The 15,000-nt window shown below is 32.8% G+C and overlaps 1 long non-coding RNA gene across 1 annotated transcript; it reads right to left on the minus strand.

The window, feature by feature from the left end:
- Positions 1-10,077: 10,077 nt before the first annotated feature.
- Positions 10,078-12,507, minus strand: LOC127874265 (uncharacterized). Its single transcript, XR_008046755.1, has 3 exons — positions 12,390-12,507; positions 11,830-11,893; positions 10,078-11,463 (listed from the first exon to the last, which is right to left on the minus strand). It is a non-coding gene; the product is annotated as an uncharacterized LOC127874265 (long non-coding RNA).
- Between the last annotated feature and the right edge of the window lie 2,493 nt (positions 12,508-15,000).

Consider the following 15,000-nt stretch of genomic DNA (forward strand, 5'->3'; position numbering starts at 1 on the left):
TCATAAATGTATATACACATATTACTTCTAGCTTTAACCACATGCTTGATCTCAGCAGTGCAATACAAGGGGGTTAGTTAAAACATGTGGTTAAGCGTTTTTTTCAGTCGTGCCTTTGGCCCCTTTGTTTTTGATATGTTACTCTTTAAAACGGTTTTCTTCTAAGATTCTTTTATGATGCCTCTCTATTACAAAAATATGTGGTAAATGTTGTTTTGTCATACTTTAAGGCTCATAAGTCATTGATGTCTTACTTTTTTTATATTATACAATTGGATAAAAACTGGTCACAACATGTACATAGTCGTTTAATACAAATTAGCTAGCAAAGTGACTTTGAGGTGAGCGATATTATATGTTAAAGTGCTATTTACAATCTAATAACTGATACAGAGGTGCTTAAATGTGATATGGTTATATACACTGTATAACCTGATAGTATAAAATATAGTGCTGTGTGGATTATACATATTTACAATCTTGTAACTGATACAGATGTACTTTAATGTGATATGGTTATTTATCACATGCTATACCCTGTTTCCCATGTAATATAACCATTTCGAATATTTTTATTTTTCACATGTGTAATATACTTTTTAAGCGTTTTCATTGGCTTAGTTTTTGTTCGATTGACCAATCGCATTTTGTTATTTTGCTGAAATGACGTTGTAACGTCGAATGAAGTCACTAAATGAAAAACAACACTCGGGATTTATCATTATGTTTGCGTAAATATTTATTTAATTTGCTCATTTAAAAGCATGTGATAAAAAAGATCTGACACTCGTTGTCATGTACCATATTTTATGAAACTCATCCAGGAAATTCGTTAGTAAAGGCTCGCTTACTAACACAATTCCTGAACTCGTTTAATAAAATATGGTATGATATGACAACTCGTGCCAGATCCTACATATATTGCCTGATAGTATAAAATATAACGCAGTGAAAATATTTGATGTATAAGACCCTGAAGTTATACATTTGGTTTCTAACTTTTGTTTATATCATCCCATAGCAGTTATAACTGGCTGAAAGCTAGGCAGATTTATAAAAAAGAAGCTATTTAAAAAAAATCATAAAGCGCAATATGTAATTTATAATAATTATTTGTTAAGTAGCAAATAAGAGTGTTGCTTGAATGTGATAATGTTATTATTTTTCTCGTAGTATAAAAAAGAGAGCATGTTTGATGTTTACTTTTCCATTTTTAGCACAAAGGGATGTCTTTTCGGATGTCCCCTCTTTCTTGCAAACTTGTCTTCATCGGATACAACTTTAAAATATATTGATGGTGAACACTTTGAAGCATGTCATGATTAATTCAGTCATTACTCACACATATTTTATTGAACGCCTAGTCTAGAGACCCTTTTTTTCATGAAATAGTATTCATTGTTGTTGGCATATGGTACTTTATTTTAGATGCATCCTCTATATATTACAATTTAAAAAAAGTACAATCAAATTAACACAGTACAAAAATGCTAAAATATTAGTGATTTTTATGCTCCCAGTAGGGTAGCATATAGCAGTTTAACTGTCAGTCCGTCTGTCTGTCTGTCTGTCTGTGTGTCCGTCCCAAAACTTTATCATTGGCAATAACATTTGCAATATTGAAGATAGCAACTTGATATTTGGGATGCATGTGTATCTCATGAAGTTGCATATTTTGAGTGGTAAAAGGTCACGGTCAAGACCATCATTCAAGGTCAAAGGTCAAAAAACAAAATCCAAGGGAAGTAACAAGCATTAAAGGGAGATAATTTCTATTTGGAAGGTACAGATCAATTTCACAAGGGAAGTAAAAAAAAAATAAAGGATATGATAAAAAAACTAATTTTGAGGTCAAGGTCATCCTTCAAGGTCGAAAGTAAAAAAATACAATCCAAGGGAAGTAATAAGCTATAAAAGGGAGATAATTTCTAAACCTGCCAAATGATATATTGAAATTTTATTTCAAAGCGGCGCAATAGGGGGCATTGTGTTTCTGAGGAACACATCTCTTGTTTAAATTATGTTTCATTATTTTTAACATTTAGCACTATTTTTTTCAGAATTAAACACATAAGCAGTACAATATTTTGTTTAAAATATTTAAGGTTAACATTAATTCCAGCGACAAACATTTTTGTGTACAGTTTGATTGATGATATTACAAAAAGTTATAATATCTAAGTCGTGTCATATTATATGTTTTAATGAATGGATATTTAAGTAATACTTATGTTAGAACTCCTAAAACCACAATATGTTAATATCAACCAAGGCTGCATAAATAAGGAAATCACAATATATAGCAATGTATTGGAAGTTGGAAAACAAATATTGATATCTATTGAAATAAATAAAATGGCTTATGTAATCACTTTAATTTTGTTAATGCCAAGATTAATAAATAAAAGATCATATGTAATAGTTTGACATTATATTTATGTGTCCAAATAACGCAGTATTAATTTTATATTTTCAGTTATATTAGATCATTTTTTGGCAACAATTATATGTGAAACTGTGTTATCTTTGGGAGTAATAATGAAATCCTGCAGTATGAAATACGTAACGATATATTTCCGTACCTAAAAAGCATATTGCAATACATAGGATCTATAGAAAATCCATCGTTCAATACAATAAAATATTTTTCAGCTATAGTATTAACATGTGCATACTGAAATGTTCACAATTAACGTTAATCTGAAATTAATTGTATCGGCACATTTATTAAGGGAGTTTGGGATTGAAACTTTGAATCTTTATAATATGTATCCAACGTATAATTTTCTGTATACGTGTATACAACTGTCAATTTATTGTGTAATCCTATGAGATTGTTGTTTTCATTGCTACACTGTTGTTCATTTTCTATAATATTTATATTACAATTTATATTACAATAATAGTACTTGTATATCGTTCAATTGATTACTTAGTGTTACAAGTTGTTCAATCATATTGACATTTGTTATTTTGTATTAAAATACCTATATCAAGTGTTTTTGTTTCCCCCACTCCCATCCGCTGTAAACGCTGTTTTGATGGAATTATATCGGTCAGGTGGATGGTTTGCCGGTTACGGGTAGTCATATTATAAATAAGTTTTATATGAAGCGAACTTGTTCCTCATTTCTCAGGCGATTGTTTTGAATCTTAAAATATGACATAACCAGGAGTGCACATGTAGATAGGCATCATATTGGAGTGTTGATAAGCAATACACTTTTTATTTCCGATGATCCTCAGTTATGTGCTCTGATCATATCCATTTTTATGACCGAAGCATTACTGTTCTTATTGTATAGAGCAAACTTCTGTTGAATTTCTGAAGCGATTGAATTGAAACTTGAAATATGAATAAGCACTATGGAGTGTAGACGAGCAAGGCAATTTCATGCCAATTTCAATGAGGGGAATCACGTGGTCAGAATTGAGCAAACATGGCCGCCGATGCCTCGCTTAGATTAAAAATTGAGTGTTCAAACAGGTACATCTTCCTTATTACTTACTTTGTTTTTAATCGGATAACGCCTATCATATGGCCAGCCGGAAGCGGTTTCATAGAGTATCAACCGTTTCCCTCTGGTTGGTCGGAGTGTGGAGATTACTCATGGAATATTTTGCGATTTCTTGAACCGTCAATTGCTGTTGTACACGCACTAACAATAATATCACTGTTTTCACAATAATTAGCACTGTTTAAGTACCAGTTGTGCATGTGGACGCATTGAAACTGACAAAAAATGGATACATCGATTGCTAATGGCGTTATTTTCAAGGTAAAGTTGAGTTTCGATTGGTTTTAACGATTGCTGTTGAGCACGCACATGGCTGTTGTACACGGACAACTTCTAGAACAACTGTTGTTGAGCACGCACATGTCAAGGAATACCGTTTTATCCGCAGAATAAGTCTAAAACAACGTCGCATTGGCATGTTCTGGTACATGTAGCGATACATATCTTATGTATCCAGCCAAACACACATTTTGGTTGAAAATTGTCGTGTTTTTTTTTCATAAACTGCAAAACAAAACGAAACACACAAAACAACTTTCATGTATGCTAAGCATATACTCAACACATATAATTATGAAATAGATTTTCCTTGATTCTTCAAGTACCAACACTTTTCCAATAAAATAGTTCAGTATTAAAACTATCAACATATTTGTAACTGTTTTCACAGAGTCAGAAGCTCAGGAAAAGTACAAAACTGCTCACATAGGCACCAAACAGTATTGAAAGGGCCTTCGGGGCTTGGAAGCGAACCTTTCATGTCCTTCATGGTGAGGTATGTAAGGACATTGTTTATATTATTAATGATAAAATTTATTTAAGATTATAAAATAAAATGTATTTAATCAACAAAGATTGTTAATCGAAATTGACATCATCATATATTTCTAGGCATATCAAGTCTAAGAGCTGGAAAAAAAGTTATAAATAACTTAACATTATTTTTGCATGCCGTGCACACACTTCAGTTCTTAAATTCAACTTACTAATAGACGGAAAATATGCTGAATATTCTAAATATGAATAAATGTAACTGATTTTGACATATTGAACAAGTCAATGTAACAGCAGTATACACAACTTTCTCGTATTACTGTAAAGTACTGATACATTACTGAATGCCAGCTAAAACAATTAAAACATTTGTAGATATGTTTTTGTGTATCTGTAAGAGCTCATAAGAAATACATAAGATATTAGTAAATTGTTACACTTGAGAAAAAAGTAGCTGTTACTGTTTACTCTGCATCAGGCATTGGGGACAAATTTGACAACATTTTTAACAATGACTTTTGATGTAACATTATTTTTCAATGTTATTCCTCCAATTTCTGTTTATAACAGATTAGAATGAAGCCTGCCAATGTTAGCCGCATCATCATTGCCTGTGCTGTTCTTCATAATCTGCGGTTGATGTGGGGGAACCAGCAGTGGATCCGGAACCTTTAGAAGAGGTTGCCAAGGGGGATATGTTTCAGGCTGTATCGGATGGGAGAAGAAATAGAGATACCATTGTCGCAAATTACTTTACTTTGGAAATTAACAGATTAAATATAAATGTTTTCATTATATTTGTGCTTGTATATCTCGGAGTCATACACTGATAGTTTGGTTCCTTGTTTGTTTATGTGGGTGTAACAGCATTGGAACAACCATTCAAAAAGTGAACAAAATATATTATTTCAATGCCTATATAATATTTTTGAAACAATGTTTAGGTAATAACCTCATTTGTACTCACTCAATTTTGGAATTTTTTTAATGAGAATATCAGTCTGTACTGTGATTCTTTCGTAGAACTTTTCATGTTTGTGCCAAGCTGTTCTGTTTGGCATAGTACACCATCTGCATCTCGCTCAGTGACTTGTATATGTTTAAATATTTTTGTTTTTCTTGATTTACTCTATTAACTACTTACACAAATGATAAGCATTGTTCTGAATGATTTTGATTAATGAGAGCCATCAGCTATTTTATTATGGTTATTGTTAAACAATGATCTGATTCTATTGGTTCAGTATGTCCGTTTCATTGTTAGCAAATAATTTCAATTTAAAGAATATGACATTTTCATTCTATAGTTTAAAGTTGAATTTTTATCTTATATAAATGAAACAAGGTCCACGATTAGTTATATACATACATATATATATACTTAGTCTGAGGCTCTTTCTTGTTACTGTTGCAACTTGGGTGTTCATCTGTATCTGATGATGCACATCTTGCCTGATCTTTGATGAACATACATTATAGAACACTGTTATAGATCTATTATGTTAAGATCATATTATTTGTTCCATTGAGTCAACTTTGTTAAAGCAAGAGATATTTTGAAGTTTTTGTTTGTTTTATACATGCGGTACAGTAGAGATATAATATTGGAAACTGATTCTTACACTGTTAAAATCGTCAATAATCGAAGTTTAGTCTAAACATAATAAAATCTTGGGCAAAATACCACTTTTGCCCCAACCAGAGGGTTGGATATGCACACGGAATGAGCCCATTGTGTTCATTCAGTATGTATTCACACCTCTGGCGGGGGGCTTAAGTGTTATATTGCCAAATCTTGACAAATGAATGAACAGTCAAACCAATACAATTTTCTGATTGTTACCAACAATAACAGCTCGATCAGATAATGGCTTCAGACTGTATGACAGACTTCTTTAACAACGGTAATTTCAAACATAACTTTTTAACCATTTGTTTCGTAGATTAAATAATTGTACCCCACTCTTGATTTTCCCAACGATGGTAGCTTCCAAGTCCATATTAAACCATCTTGCTATTTTGACTATAAATGTCGTGTCCAAACCATATTTAAACATTATTCTATGTCTGATATGGCTTATTTACTGTACTTATTCATAATTTAATAGCATTTTTAGCAAAGTACTACAGAAATACTTACCTGCGGTCACGCTGGCTTAAACTTTATATTGCCACTGTAATGAAGTTATAGGATCAAAGCTTATTGATGATTGTTGTTGTAAACTAGTTACCTTGTAAATTGAAATGTGTCTGAGTTGGTGTCTGAAGCTATAAGGTTTTATGTCCGCTTCGAGGTTATATGTACAGTATGTCCACTATCAACGAAGTACTGAAAAGAGACCAATGCAAGACTATCATTTCAATAAAAATATTCTTGATAATACTAACTTGGGACGAAAAATTGCTACTAATCATCAAATGTGTTAAGCATATTCACTCGAAATAAATATACTTTTGGTAAAAATACTGGATGAATTGATCTCTGAAAGCGTAAAACACAGTACACAATCTGTAGGAAATAAAATACATTTTCAAGTTGTTAAAATTCATGCCCAATTCCAAATCATATTCATCCTTTATGTTCTGGTCACAAACTGTATAGTAATAGGGTAAAATGTTATCCTGTCTTTATAAAGTTTATATGTACTTGTCCCTTTAGCATGAAAAATTGTTCTGAAAACAATTGAACATTAACTTAAATGACAATATCATAAAGGGATTTCTTCAAGCAAAAACAGCAATCCAAAACAAATATAAATACAACTCTCTGGAGGAAAAGCAACATTTTCAAATACTCGCAAGCCATTACAAAAGGCAGCTACACCGAAAGAGGCTAGCTATAAAATTCCTATTGAAAATAAAATTTTGATGATCCAGATTGCCAATTTCGTATACGAATTAACATTTTCAGTGCGTTTGCATAAGATATGTTTGAACATTCAATTTTTCAATCTAAGCGAGGCATCGGCGGCCATGTTTTCTCAATTCTGACCACGTGATTCCCCCCATTGAATTTATACACACTATCATTCACTTCAAATACATGTAAGACATCGCCATGCAAATCACAATTTTCATGTGTAGTTATCTGCATATTCTTGAGTTATGAGCGCTTGCACTTTGCCAAGTTCATTTTTACCTTTATATGTTTATACTACTACCGATCAAGGCTTATCTGTGTACATAACTGCAAAACAAACGGGCATTATAAACCATGTTCCATTGTTATTAACAAGAATACGCTGCAATTCATCTTTACAGTATGGGCACAACCATCGTCTTTGCCAATTAAGGTACGGAAACCAAACACAGACAATGCAGCTAAGGTATAACGCTATAATCTATACCGACTTTAAAATATAATTGGATTGTCACAATTTTAAGAACATTGGTTATTTAAACCTGCTATTATACGTTTTTTCCCGGTTTTCAAAACTTTGATTAAATCGTTATGGTAGTTAAGAACAACTAAGTCCCAACCACAAACTACAAACTAGGGTTCACATAAACAAATGACTTACTTAGCAAAATAACTTTGAACATACATCTTTAATTAAATATTTGGTTTAGCAGTATTAAGTATGTTACATTGTATATTTGTACTCTACAAAGTTTGTTCAACTAATGTTTATGGGATTAAAAATGGTTTCGCTCATATTGGGTTACAAATCGTAAAACACACGTTATATTCCAAACCTGTACAATGTTAATTCTCTGTCGGAGGATAAACTTTTTGCACTTTATGGACGAATAAAGTATGTACTGTTGCAGGGCCTGCAATATTTGTGCAATATTCGTGAAAACTGGCTACGTATTGTTTTTTTAACAAGTTTATTCAAACCCTACATTTTTTAGGGGGGGGGGGGGTGGAATAAAGTGGAAGACCTGATGATTTATGTAAACATATACAGCATGAATTAATTTTAAAAACTCATCACTCAAAAATGTAACTCAGCCAAGCGATCCCGGAACGCATTGGCCCGTAATGTATTGCTAAAATAATGTTTATACTTCTTAAACAAATGAAATTATAATATAAATCTAATGTTTTTACAATCTTAATTATTTTATATTTTAAACATCTGCTGATAATCGGTTAAAGGTAAAGTGTTTAACAATGTCTGAATCAGGTTCATGTGATATGATGTTGTAGATGGTAACCCAAGTTTAAAAACATAAGTTCCATGTGTGTTTCTTAAGTAGGTTTAGTTTCTATAGCTCTTTAAGAGATAGGAGTTCACAAGTTGGTGTCGGATAACCATTTGGAAACACGTTCAGGTTAATTTTAAATATTTTGAAATGTTTTATGAATGTCATTGAAGATAAAGGGTTTTTGTAACACAATGATATATTAGTGGTCACGTAAAGAGAACTTAGATTGTTGACATTAGAATTCAATTTATTACACTTCGAAAATATAAACATTAAACAGTTATTGCAGCTTCAGACCCACAAAATTATTTATAATTGTACAAATACATAGTGATAGATCTTCGTGTTATGTATGGTCGGATAAACTGGAAACTATTATGGTCAATATAAAAGATGAATTATGATTGGTTCGGTACTATGCTTAAATAATTATTCCATAGTAAATGTGAGTCAACATACTTGGACGTCGCAGTTCAGAGATGATCAGACTTGTTAAGCATTGCCTGAGAATTAGGCGATTGGAGACATTTTCCACCGTCTTTATAAATGTACTAATATACAAAATACTTGTATCAACTTACAATTAAATGGTGTTCAGCAAAATTATTTATTTCATTTGACTAATTTTGCAAGAGCAAAAGTCCAACATTTGTAAATGATAAAATTAATCTGTTGTTATAATTAATATCAGCATAATCAGCAACAATTTATTCTCATTACCAGTTTATCAATATTAATTGTCATTCGCTTTGATATGGACAGAGCAGGAATGCTGGTGTCTAGTTACTGAATTATTGCTTTAAAACAAGTGACTATACACTCATAATGATATAGTTTTATATTTTTATTATACACTGATAATAGTGATACCATATAATATGATGACGGTTAAGATGATTTTAAGAAAACAGTCATGATAACAAAACACTTGAGAAAATGTCGGTTATGGTAGCCCAATCGAACTTTTTTGTGCCGACCCAAAACATTTTCAAAATGTGTCAAAATTAAGTTTCTTATTAATATTTGTTATTCACTAAAGTAACTATTGTGTTTTTGCGAGTATATGTGTTATTTCATCACGATCGCTTAACGAACTTGATAAGAAAACATTTAATTGATTTTGATGAGATCCGTATGTAATTGAATATTCCAATTAAATTGGGAATCATACACAATTTAACAAAACCAAAAATACTTGAGGCGACCGATCCAGCTGAGGTTTTAACGAAACTTGTTTAAAATATAACTATTTTGGTTTTAATCGTGTTTTTTATTTAATTATTTACTGGTCTACACGATTTACAGTTAATCTTCAACCTATAACAACCTATTTAAATTTTAGCGAGTAAAAATTGTTGTACTTAACTTTATAAGTTGTAGTAAATTAAGTCTTTCAATTAAAACGTTTGATATGGGACGTCGAGGTTAACATTTGTTTCTTACACGCCGATCATCAAAATATAACATTTTTAATACGAATGCATCGATAAACTTCAATAGATAAAATTTATATGTGGCTACTTTAAATCAGTTGGAAGAGTGCAAAGTCATAATTATCAACACACCAAAATACACATACACGATAAAAGACATAACAAATAAGCATTAATGAAAATATGGATTATACAAAACAGTAATTTCAAACGAGTTTAAAGCTCATAAGCAAGTCCATCACATCAATAAAACTTAAAAGTTTTACTTACAGTTTTGACGAATAAACTTTTGAGACTTTTATATGAAAACGAACTGATAGTTTCTTTTTTTAGAGTAGCCCATTCCACAGTATTTGTCCCATTTGCTACCCATTGAACAGTATTTGTCCAATTTTTCTCATGCTTCTTTCACTGAATTGCGATTATTAAAATGAATTGCATAACATCATTGACTCAATCAACTAGTATCGAATCTTAATGTGCGTCGTAATTCTTGTTTTTACAAAAATTCTTTTAACCATACAAGTGCATGACCAGTGGAACAATTGTACATGATAGTAGTGGAAACATCATCCACTTAAAAAAAATCGGCATTTAACCAAAATGGTTACACTAAAATAAGATGTAGTAGAATGGGATTATCTAAACGGTTTTTTTTCCGGCTGAAGCATCAGTTGTGTCGTTTCATTTATTGGGTTGAGCTAAAAACTACAATACCTATGTGATACGAATGACACAATAAAGCCAGCCAATGGATGAAATAAATGAGTTAAACAGATAATAATACGGTTTTCAAAAGTATTTAGCCTGTTCATATGTATATTTATTCTTAACCCTTTAGTCGTTATGCATTATGCTTCCTACAATGTTTGTGCTTAAGTCAGCATTTCCCCTGTATGCTGCATTAACAACAGTCTGAAATACTCGTAAACATTCAAGTTGCCTTCAAGCTCCGGTGTTATTACCATTAAGCATATCACACAGCGAGTCTGCAATAAAAGAAAAGTCCAGGATAAGACCAACTGGAGCTAGAACGGATGCCGCTGCTGTTGCGGCGGAGGCCCCAACTTTAGCAGCAGCCAATCCTATCCCAACACCGCTATGAACTGATCGTAAAATCGCTCCTATTGAGAAACTTCCTCGAATGTTCAAACCTGGATTTTCAGGGCCGCTGTTTTCAAAGGCATCTACGTTGAATTCTCCCGTGAAATCTGTGAGTGCTTTTTCAAAGTCGTCTCTTACCTTTTCCAACGTTGCCCTTATTTGAGCAGTTCATTGGTTCTGCTTTACCGCTTCGTGAATGCGGAAACCTCCTTGCGCTATTCCGCTTGAGGCACCAATCACAACACCAGCAATGGTTAAACGCAATGATGCCCCGAATGAAACTGGTATAAGAGCAAGACCAACAATTCCAATCATTCCTCCTACTATGCCAGATATGGATAAACCAATGACTGCATCGTTGACTCTTCCCCTCCTTTCTTTCAATTCCGACGGCATCGTCCCAAATGATATAGCATCATTTAATTTACCTAATTCCGTCTCAAACTTGCATAAGACTGCGTATTTATGTTTTAATGGGCTATCTGAAAAAAAATCTAACGTGTACGACACATTGTAAATTAGTGTTTTTCTTATGAAAAAAAAAATTATTGACGCATTAAAGAATACTACGAATTTTTTTTTTTTTTGAAAATTCATGAATCTACATGGCGACGAATATAAATATAAAATATAAAGAATGTCACAATGGTTTAATTTGTACAGTGTGTATTTCGACACACAGTTCCGAGTTAATAACAATACTACTAAAAATAAACCATGACATCCATTAAATTGATCAACTATCAATTTCGTTTTTGTTTTTTTTTAATATAAAACAGTATTTAAAATATTAAACACCGTCTTGTTTTTAATCACTTGAATACCTATCGCTTTCATTTCCTACTTACCAAGTGAGTTAAACTGGTCACTTAAACCCTCTAGAATTTCGAATTCGCAGCGCCTTCAAAGAATCTAAACAAAAACTTTTCTAATAGTCTTGTTACCATTAAATCATGCAGGCAACATAATACCACAGGCCACAATACAACATATTAATCTCTATCACAATGGTGTGTTTGTTAAATATACTTTCACAAATAGTACTTGAGGTACTAGTCACTTTTAATTAACAACCAGGGAAAATAATTGTATCATCATTGCCTTGCAGATGTTAACACATTTTCACTTGACGAGTCTGACAAATGATTTATTAACTTCAGGCGGAGTGTGTAATCGGAAAATGGAACATTTAGTTGGGTCCAGAAGTCTACATTTGGGACCTCAATTACCCTTTCATAAATGTGCCGGCAGCCTGTTTCACGACTTTAGAATATAAAACACTGGGTTTAGTCAGGTTAGGTTCAGTTCAAATGATAAATAATACGATACTTAATTAAAAAGCACGTACTATGCGCAGAATTTGATAAAATACTGTTACCGACACTGACATATTTGTCACACTGCTTACCAAAGTTCTTCTACCCAGAGTCGGATACGTTTGCAATTCGTTGGTATTTGAGCGGCATTCTGTTGTACATCATCAACCAACCAGGTCGGCACTGTAATTGCATCTAGTGGAGTACCTGTTGTCACAGAAAACGAAAAAACATAGCTGATTGTTTGTATTGAAAATCTATTTCACATAAGCTATACAAATTCAATCAAACAGGTATTTTAAAACCAGAATCAACATATAATATATTTATTATCGCTGAGACAAAAATATATGTGAGTAAGATTACTGAATCGAAAGCACTTGAACACTAGCACTTTCTTAAATCAAACGCAGTGGCCTGATTATTAAGATATACCGACATTTTAATTGCTGTGCAGCAATCTCGACCATTCCTCGACATTTCGGCCACTGAGGTCGGCTTGATTCTGGTCACGAGTATCATATACATTTGCAGTCCGTTCGCATTCACGTGCATGTACGACATCAGGAAACCGGGTGTTTTATCAGCTCTGTTCACATGAAACGTGTACGTCTTGTTTCTGTAATCTATTTCTTGTTCGATGTTCAGTAATTTTAAGGACTTGTATTCCATCCATTTAAATTCATTATCGACCTCAGAATTCACGACATAAATGTCAAGGTCAACAGACGTTGCTAGGCAATAGACGTATATAACAGAATTCTCCTGGTCACACTGTGGGTCAAGTACTTGATTTTGCAGTGCTTTTAGCTTGCTCGTTTTCTGCCCAGATCCGGTAACTATATCTATGAGGACCTCTGTTATATCTTTACGGTTGGTTAAAATGTGTTTTTGTATTGCATGTCGTAGAGCTATTGGCTTTAGTTCGATGTCATTGAACAGCTCGTGACTGATCCAAGTAAATATGTCGGATAACACAGGCTCCTCTGGTCGTGTACCTTTCACAAGAGATCTAAGTGCCTTTCCTTCTTGGATGAAGGTTGCTACCTTAGACAAACATTCATCTCCGGCCATATTTAACTGAAATCATAGAACATACATAAACATATACGGATGGTGAATCCTGACGTACATAACATACCATACCATAACATATTGTTTATTGTAACAAGGCCTCCGGCCCAAAATACAATTGTTCAATGATCATCCTTTGTGGTGACAAAAGGGATGTGTAAATAAATAATACATTATTAAGGAGCAGAACATGTAACATAAAGACATCAGCATACGATGTATATAACATATATCTTTGACATGTAAGTAACTGAAGTTATATCGTACTTTCATAGCTAGTATATTTTTAATTTCCATTTATTAAAACGTAATTTTATCTTTTTTTCAAAGCTAGCAATACTAAGCGAATGTTTAGATACATCTCATTATGAGCTTTTACTTACAGTTAAAATAACACCAATCAAATTTAAAATTAGATAGTATACTTTTGATATTCCCTTATACTACATATTATTAGATTTACAAATATGCCACAGGCACGTCTGTCATTACGACACATGTTTGGAAACAGACGAACAAACTAACACGGGACAAACAGACGAAGGTCAAAAACTCTAATAAAACTTGCATATAGCAGCCAAACTTTCTTCCTGTTCGATCATCTACGCAATAAATTATCTCAGTTGTTTAGTTAGACGAAATACACCAATACATAAAATATACGTACAGCACACAATTGTTTGGGTAAATATTATCAATAGTCAAAAACACAACAGACAATTTTGTAATAATTCTGCCAACACTGATTGCAGTCCAAAGACCTCGTGAATGATCATCTACACATGACGGTCAATAAGCAGAGAACAAATGCAAACGTGATGTTTTAATTTTGTTTATATTTTGAGCTCTCATTATAAACGTTTGTTTGGACAGATAATTATATGATATCAATTTTAGTGTATATTTTCCTTGTAACTTCTTGAAATAAATCAGCATATAAAAGCTCGTACTAATTGTGTTTTACTTGTTGTGTAAATTAAAGACGAATTAGCTAAAGGTCGTGAAGTTGATAATATTTCAATCGTTATAATATAATCTTCTGGTTTTAATCGAACAACACGTTTTAATATCTGAGATGAATATGTTCTGTGCGACTCATATATGGCGGCGGGGGTATCCTATATATAACACATCTAATGTGGATTTGTTTGAAATTGAAGTAAACGATATGACATATTTTATGAATATGGTAAACTTGTTGTTCCTGTCGATCTGAATAGCATGGTTTGCAATACATGTGATTATATTGTTCATGGCAAAATAAATACTGAATATGATGGCGCTGGTTACTGCTCAGATAATGCCCGGGGCCTCAGTTCACTTACTAGTCATGGGGAAATTGTACTAGATTTATGTACATCTAAACGTCTACATATTGTTAATGGTATAGATGACAAACTTTCTATTCTAATAACGGTCCGCTTGTCAGTGACTATTTGTTGACACAAGAATACAGCTTTTCAAGTGGGAAGCGGACAACGACAACAAGCGAGGCATGGTATTGTAATGCGCATGGGGGGTTAGAGGGTTAGGGTTAGTGTTATGGTTCGGGTTAGGATTAGCCTTAACCCATACCCTAACCCTAACCCGACCCCTAACACTTACCCTAACCTAACCATAACCCAGGGT

This window comes from Dreissena polymorpha, chromosome 3, assembly GCF_020536995.1.
Source record: "Dreissena polymorpha isolate Duluth1 chromosome 3, UMN_Dpol_1.0, whole genome shotgun sequence".
Taxonomy (NCBI): Eukaryota; Metazoa; Mollusca; class Bivalvia; order Myida; family Dreissenidae; genus Dreissena; species Dreissena polymorpha.